The 12,414-nt window shown below is 44.0% G+C and overlaps 1 protein-coding gene across 4 annotated transcripts in view; it reads left to right on the top strand.

The window, feature by feature from the left end:
* TCAF1 (TRPM8 channel associated factor 1) overlaps positions 1 to 12,414 on the top strand; it is a 52,289-nt gene that overhangs the window by 6,218 nt on the left and 33,657 nt on the right. For 3 of the 4 annotated variants that reach the window (XM_077850257.1, XM_077850260.1, XM_077850261.1), the window contains exon 1: positions 6,895 to 7,058. The exons of the other annotated variant lie outside the window; for it this stretch is intronic. The gene's annotated coding sequence lies outside the window, so the exon portion shown is untranslated. Of the gene's footprint in view, positions 1 to 6,894; positions 7,059 to 12,414 lie in introns of those variants that run through there. 4 annotated transcript variants of the gene reach the window in all.

Below are 12,414 nucleotides of genomic sequence, written 5' to 3'. Positions count from 1 at the left end.
TTTAATTCATAACATTTATTGAGGTATAATTGAGAAAATTTGCATGAATATAAGATCTACGATGTGATGTTTATTTTTTTTCAATGTGATGTTTAGATATATGTTTATACTGTGAAATGATTACCACCTCAAGCTAATTAATATATTGATCACCTCACAGAGTTTATGTGTGTGTGAGAGAATGATTGAGATCTATTCTCTTAGCAAATTTCAAGTATATAATACGATATTATTAACTATAGTCCAGAACTTACTCATGCTACATACCTGAAACTTTGCAAACTTTGCTGTCTCCCCATTTCTCCCACCTCCCAGTTCCTAGTAAACACCATACTACTATCTGCTTCTGAGTTCGACTTTTAGATTCTACATATAAATGAGATTACACAGTATTTGTCTTTGAATTATTTTGAAATTTAGCATAAAGCCCTCAAAGTTCATCCACGTCAGCACAGATGGCCAGGTTTTATTCTTTTATATGGCTAAATAAATTCTATTGATATACATACAACAATTTATTTATCCATTCATTCATTGGATAGCCACTTAAGTTGTTTCCATATCTTGGCTCCTGTAAATAATGCTGTAATGAACATGGGAGTACAAATATCACTTCCAGATATTGATTTCATTTTCCATTTTCTTTGTATATATACCCAGAAGTTGGGTTTCTGGATGATATGGTAGTTCTATTCCCAATTTTGGGAGGAATGTCTATGCTGTTTTCTTTTTTTTTTTCTTCAGGTTTTTTTAAATTTATTTTTTATTGGTGTTCAATTTACCAACATACAGAATAACCCCCAGTTCCCGTCACCCATTCACTCCCACCCCCCGCCCTCCTCCCCTTCTACCACCCCTAGTTCGTTTCCCAGAGTTAGCAGTCTTTACGTTCTGTCTCCCTTTCTGATATTTCCCACACATTTCTTCTCCCTTCCCTTATATTCCCTTTCACTATTATTTATATTCCCCAAATGAATGAGAACATATAATGTTTGTCCTTCTCCGACTGACTTACTTCACTCAGCATAATACCCTCCAGTTCCATCCACGTTGAAGCAAATGGTGGGTATTTGTCATTTCTAATGGCTGAGGAATATTCCATTGTATACATAAACCACATCTTCTTTATCCACTCATCTTTCGATGGACACTGAGGCTCCTTCCACAGTTTGGCTATTGTGGACATTGCTGCTAGAAACATTGGGGTGCAGGTGTCCCGGCGTTTCATTGCATCTGTATCTTTGGGGTAAATCCCCAACAGTGCAATTGCTGGGTCGTAGGGCAGGTCTATTTTTAACTCTTTGAGGAACCTCCACACAGTTTTCCAGAGTGGCTTTACCAATGTACATTAACATCAACAGTGCACAAGTGTTTCCTTTTCTCCATAGCCTCACCAACACTTATCTTTTTGTAGCCCTTCTAACAGATGTGAGGTAATAAGTCATGGTTTAAATTTGTGTTTCCCCAATGATTAGTGGATTTGAGTACTTTTTCTTATACTTATAGGCCATTTCTAGATCTTCTTTTGAGAAATATCCATTTAGGTCCTTTGCTCATTTTTTAATTGGATTATCTATTTTCTTGCTATTGAGTTGTTTGAATTCCTTATATATTTTTTATATTAACCCCTTTTGGGGGATATATAGTTTACAAATATTTTCTTCCATTGCATAATTTGTTCCTTTACTCTGTTGATTTTTTTTTCTGTGCAGATGCTTTTCAGTTTGAAATACTCCCACTTTTTAAATGTTTGCTCTTGTTGCCTGTGTTTTGGGATCATATCTAAAAATTTATTGTCAAGACCAATGTCAAGAAATTTTTTCCCTATGTTTTCTTCTAGGAGCTTTACAATTTCAGGTCTTAACATTTGAGTCTTTAATACATTTTGAGTTGATTTTCATATATGGTATAAGAGTCCAATTTCAGGGATCCCTGGGTGGCGCAGCGATTTGGCGCCTGCCTTTGGCCCAGGGCGCGATCCTGGAGACCCGGGATCGAATCCCACATCGGGCTCCCGGCGCATGGAGCCTGCTTCTCCCTCTGCCTGTGTCTCTGCCTCTCTCTCTCTCTCTCTCTCTGTAACTATCATAAATAAATAAAAATTAAAAAAAAATTAAAAAAAAAAGAGTCCAATTTCATTTTTCTGCATGTGGATAGCCAGTAGTTATTCCAATACTATTTATTGCAGGGTCTATCCTTTTCCTGGTGGGTATTCTTTGTTGACGATGAATTGGATGTAAACGTGGGTTTGTTTCTGGGGTCTCTGTTTTTTCTCATTGGCCGATATGTTTGTTTTTATGCAAGTACCATAGTATTTTGATTACTGTAGCTTTGTAGTATAATTTGATTATTTTGATTACTCTAGTTTTGTAGTGTAGTTTGAAATCAAGCATTTGTTTTTCTGGGGGCTTTTTTGGTTTTGGTTTTGTAATTTAATTTAAATTCAATTAGTTAGCATACAATGTGTTATTGGTTTCAAAAGTAGAGGTCAGTGATTCATCAGTCTTATATAATACCCCATGCTCATTACATCGTGTCCCCTCCTTCATGTTCATCACCCAGTTACCCCAACCCCTCACCCATCTACCCTCCAGCATCCTCAGTTTGTTTCGTATGATTTAGAGTCTCTTATGATTTGTTTCTATGTTTTTGTCTTGTTTTATTTTTACCTCTCTTCCCCTATGATCCTGTTTTGTTTCTTAAATTCCACATATGAATGAGATCATATGATATGATAATTGTCTTTTCTCTGATTGACTTATTTTGCTTAGCATAATACCCTCTAGGTTCAAATTGCAAGATTTCATTTTTTTGATGGCTGAGTAGTATTCCATTGTGTGTGTGTGTGTGTGTGTGTGTATAATCATATCTTTTTTATCCATTTTTCTGTTGATGGACATCTGGGCTCTTTCCATAGTTTGGCTATTGTAGACATTGCTGCTATAAACTTTGGGGTCTGGTGTCCCTTTGGCTCACTACTTTTGTATCTTTGAGGTAAACACCCAGTATCGTTGGGTCATAGGGTAGCTCTGTTTCCAACTTTTTAAGGAACCTCCATACTGTTTTCCAGTGGCTGCACTGGCTTGCATTCCCACCAACGATGTAACAGGGTTCCCCTTTCTCTGTATCCTCGCCAACATCTGTTGTTTCCTGCCCTGTTACTTTTAGCCATTCTGACTGTTGTGCGGTGGTATCTTATAGTGGTTTTCATTTGTAATGCCTCAAATTTTATTCTTCTAGCTGAAGACTTCCTTGGCAATTTGAATTCTTTTGTGGTTCATATGAATTTTAGGATTTTTTCCCCTATTTTTGTAAGAAATGCTATTGGAATTTTGGTAGGGATTGTATTAAATCTGTAGATGTTTTTAGTTAGTATGGACATTTTAACATTATTAATCTTCCAATCTATGAACATGGAATATCTTTTCATTTATTTGTGTCTTCAATTTCTTTCTTCAATGTTTTATAGATGTCATTGTATAGATCTTTTCCCTCCTTGGTTAAGTTGGTTCCTAAGTATTTTGTCTTGAGTGCTATCGTAAATGGGATTGCTTTCTTAATTTCCTTGTCAGATACTTCATAGTTTATAAAAACAATTTTTGTATGTTGATTAGATATCCTGCAACCATACTGAATATAATGAATATGTTTAATAGTTCTAACAGTTTTTTATGGGGTCTTTAGGGTTTTGTATATGTGAGTTTTATGAGTTTTAATTCTATACTAAATTTCTCCAGCCTTGCTTGCTTCTGTGATTTTGCACATATTGACTCAGTTATTTTAAAGTAAGTCCCAAGGAATGCAAATGTCCAAACCACCTGTGAGTCTGTTTCTATCATTTGCTGTTTCTTCTGAGTTCTTGGCAATGTAATCTGATTTTTAGCCTCCCCCTAAATTTTGGATTGGGTGCAAGACATAGGAATGAAAAATTATAAAGTTATTGTTGATGTTATTGTTTTTCAAATAGGATTTTGGGGGGGGGGTGAGAAATGGGTAAAATACCAGATGAATATTTTCATACTATCAAGAGTTAGTTTCAAAACTTTCTTAAAACTAGCGCATTTCAAATTTTTCCCTTACCCCAGACCATAATCCTTATGGTCATGGATTTTCTCACAGTCATGGATTTTCTCATGTCTCAACTGAAAGCAGTGTGTTGATAAGTGTGTTGTTTTTGTGGGACTTGACCTCCACTGCTTTATTCTAGAACAGTACAGCTACTGAAATGTCTGTCAGTTGTTTAGCACTTTAGCCAGTATTTTCAACTAGTTTTGATGGATTTTTTTGGAGGTGGGGGTCCCTCCTTGTGTGTGCATAGCTTAAGAGTCAGCCAATGACAAACTAAGGGGAATTTGTGCATAGATTTTTATATTCACTCTCAGAAATATCTTCTTGTCTGAAATTCTGCACTTTGAGTTCAGTTGGTTTGAGAATCTTGAACCAGTAAGCCTGATACTTTCTGAGTGGCCTCGCTTTTCCTGCATTAGAGCTGGGAAATGCCCTAAACAGAAAAGCCCTAGCAAATGTGGAGCTCATGTCCTTTGTTTTCCTTCCCTTGGGATTATAGCTTCTCAAGTTCTCCTTGTGTTGTTTGCTCTTCAGAGTCTTCCATTGTTTCCTATATTTTGTCCAACTTTTATTGCTGTGAATTTTCAGTGGTAGGGTTGTCCCAAATAAGGTATTTTCTCAGTGCCGGCTTTAGAAGTCTCTTAACATTTTGTCTTACATTTCAGATAATTTATATAAGATTATTTTATTTCTTCTTGAGATATATCCTTTAGAATTTCCTTAAAGATCTTTTGAAAATAAATTCTCAAATTTTTCTGAAAAATAATATGTTTTAGACATTTGTAATAGAAGATAGTGCCTGGACAGCACTAGTGGTAAGAAAGCAGGGAGGTTAGTATTTAGGTAGCTTCCAGTTTTAGATTATTATGGATGGTGCTGCTTTGAACATTCTATCTAGTACATGTATTTTGGTTATATTTTGGTGATACCACCTAAGAGTGGTATTACTAAATAGTCTTTTTCCCCCCAAATTATGTTTGTAACATTTTAAAAATACAAAGGGTCTGAAGAAAAAAATTACTGGTCAAACCTCTCCACATCCTGAGGTAGCCAAATATGTCCTTATTTTTCCTGCTTACATAAACATAGACACTCAAAAGGAGCATTACAGACTTTTTTGCTGAAAATATATATTGAGAGCATTCCTCAAGGTATGACTTGAGCTTATCCTTTTTAAGAATTGCATAATATTTTATAGTATGGATTTTTAATAAATTATTCATTCATTCCAATTTAGCTGAGTGTTTACAGAATGTAATATTTCAAAAGTTATTTCAGCACTTTCAGGATTTAATGGCAGTCAAGGTAGAAACTGGAAAGCAAATGAGAAACTCTAGAAGGATATAGGATTTAAAACTGAGCTAGTGGCGTGAAGTGTGAAACAGAGAGGCTAGCTGAAATTTTAGCAGATACGGGAAGAAAACAAAAGGCTTATGGGAGAATATTAAAATAAAATAACATGAAGAAGAGGAGAAAACTTACAACATAGGAAAGTTGGAATTTGATTGGTTTTCAATGTGAAGTTGCTCTGGATCCTGTTGAAGAGTGTGCTAGATTGCCTTCCTCACGCCACATCACGCATCTTGTCCATCCATCCATCAAGCAGCCATTACCAAGTGCCTGTTTGTGGCCACGTGAAGCAGAGAATCTACAGAAGAATAAAACACAGTTCTTGACTTATGTGTACTCTAGTTTGGGAAGTTGTAATGAAACCCTAAGTAATACAGGGTGTAGTAATCTGTCCCCTTTACCAGTGAATCCACATTCCGGTGGAAGTTCCAGCCTGGACACTGTTTTGTGGTAGGGGAGAAAGCTTTTTAATGGTTGCTCCCTGAGAACAGTTGGGTCAGTGATATCTTCTCCTTAGGCACCCAGAAAATAGGGGCCAGTGCAGTGATGGGTGAAGGGTGAGGAAACAGAGGAATGTACAGAGGCCACACAAATCTTTCCCTTTGGGATGAGCCATAAGAAGGACAAGTGGTTTTTACTCCTGGCTTCTAAAGTTGAGCTACCAAGCTGGATGAGCAGACATAGATTCAAGGCGGGACCCTATAAGTCAGGTTATGGCTCAAAATCAAGTGTTCTATCCTGCTCTTTCTCGACTAAAACAAGACAGGACTAGGGACAAAGTTCAAGAATCCCCCACACAGGGAGAAATCATATTTATAGACGTGTCACTACCAGCTATCTGAGCAAAGATATTTTATCTTAGTTGATTACATTTATCATTTTTTAATCGCAAAATAATACATATTCCTTTCTATTGAAACGCGAAGTCTAGGAAGAAAAAATACCTAAAAGTAATCTACTCTTAACTATCTGAAGTCACTGCTTCTAATAGTTTGATGTGTGTTTTCCATATAATTTCTGTTTAGATAAGCATATATAAACATTTATAAAGTTTTTCTTACAAAAATGCAAGCTCCCTATTTTTACTACCGTGTGAAATGTTCATTAAAAACATGAAGAGAGAGGCAGCCTAACTCCTGGCACACGTACGTCGATTTAACTCCTTGTAAATAGTTCTGTGTCGTTTCATATACAGATCTGGACTTAGCAACCCCTCCCGGGTTGGTAAAGAGCCTTACGGATTTACGATTTTATTTTAACAAATCGCCCTGCCGCCCTCCCGCCCTCCCGGAGCTGTGCGGGGGACCCCATGCAGGATTGGGGGCTGCAGCATCCTCTCCCCGAAACCGACACAAAGCGGGGCCTCTGAGGTCTGGGGGCGGCCGGCCAGGCTCCGCCCCCCGCCGCGGCGGCCAATCAGCTGCCGGGATGCCCCGCCCCGCCCCCAGCCCCGCCCCCAGCCCCGCCCCCAGCCCCGCTCCGCACTGCAGCCGAGCTCCCTCCTCGCACGCCCGCCGCCACCGCCACCTCCACCGAGTCCCGGCTCCGCAGGCTGGCCGCCCGGCCTCCTAGGCACGTCTCTGCAGAGGGGCCCCTTCCCCCCTCCGAAGTAGCCCGGTGTGAAAATCGCTGGCTACCGGGTGAGTATGGTCCAGAGATGGTTCTGGAACCGGAGCAGGCCCCGGCGCACCGACCGAGCCCGGGAGCAGGAGCGACCCGGCCGGGGTCCGGGGGCGCGCGGGGGAGGGGAGTCCGGGTGTGGGCCTGAGACCGCTTGGGCCTAAGGAGGCAGACGTCTTCCAAAGAGGATTCCCTGTGGGCTCTCCCTGTCTGTGTCTGCTGCTGCTTTTTTATTTTTTATTTATTTTTTCCACCACTCTGGCTCTTATTCCTTCCGTGCTTCATTCTTCTCCAGGAATTTCTGCCCTTTTTAAACACTTCTCCCGATGAAAGGTTTCAAAGCTGAAGATACGTACAGAAAATAACAGAATTGTCAGATGCGGGTATTTTATTACCTTTGCTTCAACGCACTTGCTCTCCACCCCCCCATGGGTGGGTGTGGGTGTGTGTGTGGGTGTCCCTCCCCGTGTGTGTGTATGTGTGTGCGTGTCTCCTCCTTTCTAAGAAACAAAACGTGACAGTTAAAACATCTTCTCCCCATCAAATCTCAGGTCTATCTTCAGATGGGAATTAGGTTCTATCCTCCCCACGTGTGTTTTTGTCCTTTTTTGATTATTCATTTTTAGGTGGAGCAATATGTGCGTTTTTGTTTTGCATTTTAAAATTCTTCATGCAATTCAATACTGAGGCGGTGGGGGGTTGCCTTGCGGTGCTATTAGTCTTGTCATTTCAGACCGGAAAGGGACTTAGCAAGTCTCCAGCCCTCCTTGTTGACTAGCTCAGAACCCTGAGCCCTGTTGGGAAATAAAGGACGTGCTCACTGTCACTCAGGTGGTCCTTCACTGGGTAGGGTCCTGAACTGATCTCTGGATTTCCATGTTTTATGCCAGTGAGTTCACCTGTCTCCATTGCCTATTGACTATTGTTTATATGATTCAATTTGGGGAAAATTTTAAAGAAGAAAGGAAAGAGGAAGGAGGTTGAAGGGGGGCTGAGGAAAGGAAATATGACTTGGATTTGGACCAAAACTCTAGTCAGTGTTAAAGGGTATGCATTTTCCTAGAACATGAAATATTGAATCTTAGGACAGCCTGAATGTTTTATTTTTAAGAGGCCTTGGTACAGTCTTACCGTCTGCCAGTCATTGGTCTGAGAACTTTATAACTACTCACTCACCAAATTTAAGCCTTACAATAAATCTGTAATATAGGTTCTGATTTTATCATCATTCCCATTGTACAGATAAAATGAGGCACAAATTAAGTTACCTGCCGCAAGCCACTCAGCCAGTAGATTGTAGCACTGAGATCTGAATCCAGGACCTCTGGGGATAGTCTGAGTTTTTAACTGCTGTACAGCCCTGCATTTCTCTCCCTGGAACTAGCACCTGAGGGCCGTGAAGTCACTGGACACAGCAGAACTCACAGGTGACCGCAGGGAGGAGCGACTGTCCACTGGTTATCAGAAAAGACTTCAGGAAAGACATAGGATAGACTCTAGCTCTCCGCTGCCTGGAATAGAATATATTCTTATTTTTAACTTGGCAGGAGTGGCACATGGGACCATGCAGACGATGCAGAGCCATGTGTAAGTTGCCGCCACTCATCCTCAGGTCAAACCGGATTATTAACAGGTGGCGAGGGAGGCTCGCCTTCGCCCAGCGTGATGCAAATCCGCGGCGGGGCCGTTTTCGGTTATGAACCCGAAGGCATAGCCAGGGGCGCCCCGCGCTGTCTACCCGCCGCGCCCCCTCCGCCGCCGGCAGCACGTCGGGATCCCCCGCGCCAACCGCACGGAGATGCGCGCTCTCCCGAGGACCGGGTGCCGTCGCGCCCGCGGCCTCCCCCGTAGGACGGCCGGCCGGGACCTTTGGGGCTCGGGAGGGGGGCCGGCGGCACAAAGGAGCGCGGCGCCCCCCGCCAAGCGCCGCCCCCCGGGCTCGCCCCGCGCCCGGGAGGAAGTGGGGGGAGGGGACTGCTCGGGAACCCCTCCTCCCCGCTGCGCCCCGCCCGGCCCTCCCGCGGCCGCCGCCCCCCGGGGGCCCCCCACCCCGACCCTGACCCTGACCCCGCCCCGCGGGAGCCCCGCAGGCCCGAGGAGCGGAGGGCGGTGCAGGAGGCCGCGGGGGGACCCCGGGGCGCGCCCCTCGCTGCGGGTCGCCTGCTCGGGGCTCCGCGTGGCCGCGGCCGCCCGCCCGCCCTCGGGGCGCCGACCCCCGCTGGGTGTGTTGGCTGCGCTTTGTGTGATGGGGGGACGCACGGGCCGGCGTCTGCTCCGCAGCTTGGTGCGGGAGGCACGGCTTGCTCCGGGTCGCGCAGGCGGCTGCTGACCGAGCATCACTGCTGTCCTACTGCCCTCTGGTCGCTGCAGACAGACACCGACTCTGGGACTGAGTGCCCTGCCCACCCCCACCCCCACCCCCACCCCCACCCCCGGAGATGCGCGTGTGCGCGCGCGCGTGTGTGTGTGTGTGTGTGTGTGTGTGTAAAAGTGCAAGAGGGGCGGGGTCTGTGTACCGCCACCCCACCCAAACCGGGCCTGCGGGTCTGGAGCATTCTCTGCCAGGCTGAGCTGCTAGGCTCCGCTCCCTCCTCCCCTCCGCCCCCTCCTCCCCTCCGCCCCCTCCTCCCCTCCGCCCCCCTTCCCCATCCCCTCCTCTGACGTCACGGACAGGCTCTGTGCAGACTGGCTCTGGGCCTGTGTAGGAAAGTCTGGCTGGGGGCAGGGCCTGCAGACAAACCGAGAGGATCCCACCCCAGAACTCCGTAGGGACAGCCCCTCGGATTTAAGACCCACCTGTGTCCTTCGTTGTCCATTTCTTAGAACGCTCAGCCCTGGGGGGCAGGCAGGTCAGCGCTCCTGGCCCTGCGCTCCCCGTGATGCTGTTCTCCTGGGACCTCACTGGGAGAGAAGTGAGCAAATGTGAGTGAGGGCAAGAGAGTCCCTGGGGAACTATGGAATTAGGAAGGGATCATGGTGGGATAGGAATAGGGGAATAGAAAAGCAGCATTTTAAATTGCGCTTATTTTTGGGGGGGAGTGTGGGAAGGGATTGGAGAGGACCACAAGAAAGCCTTCAGAAATACTGGCAACGGTCTGTTTTTTAAGCTGGGTAGTAGGTATGTAGGAATCTTTGATTTTTAAAATTGTTTTCTTATTTTGCCATCTATGTCTTTCCACGTGTATTACATATTCCTTTTATTAATATGTTGATTTAACCATTTTTTAATGAAAAATAAATAAGATTGGTCTGCATATATGTGGCACAGAATGCAAAAAAAAAGGGCAAACCCACACCAGTTCTAGCTTAGTAGAAGTTAATGGACATTGGAAAGGGTATTGGATGTACGTATAAGGAAAAAGAAACAAGGAGTTCATGGAAGAAAATGGTATGAAGAAGAGAAGACTTATAGGACTGGATGTCTGCCCTATTAATGTGATTTTAATCATTTCTCAAGGCCAGGGTAGCTGTTTGCTGAAGAAGTGATCCTAGGTCTGCCCTTGACAACTACGTCCATCACTCAGTTATCCATCCACGGAGCACCTGCTGATTCTCCTGGGGAATCCAAAGAATCACACATATCCCCTGATCTCAGACGCTTACTCTACTTGAATTTGAAATCAAACTACAGTCCAGGATGTGGTGCAGCATCCAAGACAGGCCTGCTACCCTCCTTCCCTTCCAAATACATCTCTTTCTTAAAGAGAAGCCCCATTTAGGTAGCTTGGGACCTCTTTGTGGTAGGGGTAGGGGATTCGTAAAGCTCTCTCTCAGAGTTACAGGATGTGCCTGAGATACCTTCTGCTTTAGAGGTGCCTTGGGTTCCAGAAAGCTGAAAGAGAGTTGGCCCAGAGGAGAGAAAGCAGAAGCCATGGAAGGAGAACCACGGGTGAAGAAATAAAAGGGAGAGAAATAAAAGGGACCCCCTGGACTGTGCTCCTTTACAGTCCCCAAGCTAGGAGAGCCAACAGGGATTCGGGCATAAACAGGAAGCATTTGGTTTAAAAGTCCAGTGTTGGAGTCATGGATATAGCTGGTTAGAGTGGGAACAGAACCAGCTGCAAAGTTCAAAGGACCCTATAGAGGGGGAAATCACATTTTTTAGTGAGTACATACTCAACAGATTGGGAGATGAAAAAGAAACATTTTAGGGTGAGTGAGATATGATCAGTTGAACAATCCAGTGATGTATATGGTCAATCATTTAATGCGTGTTTCCTTGCTTGTTTGCAGTTATATTACCTGTGTTGTTTTTCTTTAACATTTTATGTATTTATTTAAGAGTGATGGGGGGTCATGCATACGCACAGACAGCGGGGAGGGGCAGAGGGAGAGGGAGAAGCAGACTCCTCACTGAGCAGGGAGTGGGATGAGATGAGGAATGACACGGGGCTCCATCTCTGGACCCTGAGATCATCACCCAAGCAGAAGGTAGAAGCTTAACCAACTGAGCCACCCAGGTGCCCCTACCCGTGTTATTTTTAACTGTAACAGTAATATATACAACAATTCAAAGGATGTAGGTTTATATAAAGTCTACTATTCACCTCTTCTCTTCCTAATGCAGTTAATTAAAGTCAGCAGGTTGAAATGTGGCCTCCATAGACTTTCTGTTTTACAGAAAATCCTGGTACTTAAGAATGTGGAGTCAGTACAAGATTCCCTGGGTTTGAATCCTGGATCCACCACTCCCACCTGTGTGACTTGAGCAAGTAACACATTGTCTGGCCATCACGTTTTTTGTTTTGTTTTTGTCCACTTCAAAGTGAGTAGTGATAGTACATACCTCACAGGTTTGCTGTCAGGATTAACTGATTTACTGAGGAACTTAAAATAATGCCTGGAACCTGGGAAGCAGTGTGTGGTCATCACTCCTGCTAAATTTACTAGTCCTACCTACTATTATTATCTTCATCCATACAAAAATGGCTTTGTGCCCTATATATTACAGTGATTTGAGGTTTTCACTTAAAGTATATCTAGGGTGTTCTGTGTAGATGCAAAACAGATTTAACTCATTCTTTGTAAGAGCAACATGATATCCTGTCATATAGATTATCATACTCTATTCAAACATTCTTCCTCTCCGACGTCGGCTTGCCGTACATGCAGCATTGCTGTAAGGCTGAAGCTACGTTGCAGTCCCACTAGTCCGTGGTGCAGACTTGGGAAACTGGCCCAGAGGAGGGGAGCTTGAGTGTTCCCTACCAAAGCCTGGCAGGTAGAAGGAAGTAACTTCACAGGAACAGCCTTCTTCCTTCTGGTCCCCTGCTTTTCAAATCTCCAGGCTACATGCCCATCCCTTTGTCACTTCTCCACAGATAGTTCTCCCATGAACTAGCTCGAAATACAGAAATGTGAATTCCCTGCTCTGAG

This window comes from Canis aureus, chromosome 15 (assembly GCF_053574225.1).
Source record: "Canis aureus isolate CA01 chromosome 15, VMU_Caureus_v.1.0, whole genome shotgun sequence".
NCBI lineage: Eukaryota > Metazoa > Chordata > Mammalia > Carnivora > Canidae > Canis > Canis aureus.
Note: the sequence above shows the minus strand (reverse complement) of the source record. Positions and strands in the feature narration are given on the sequence as shown.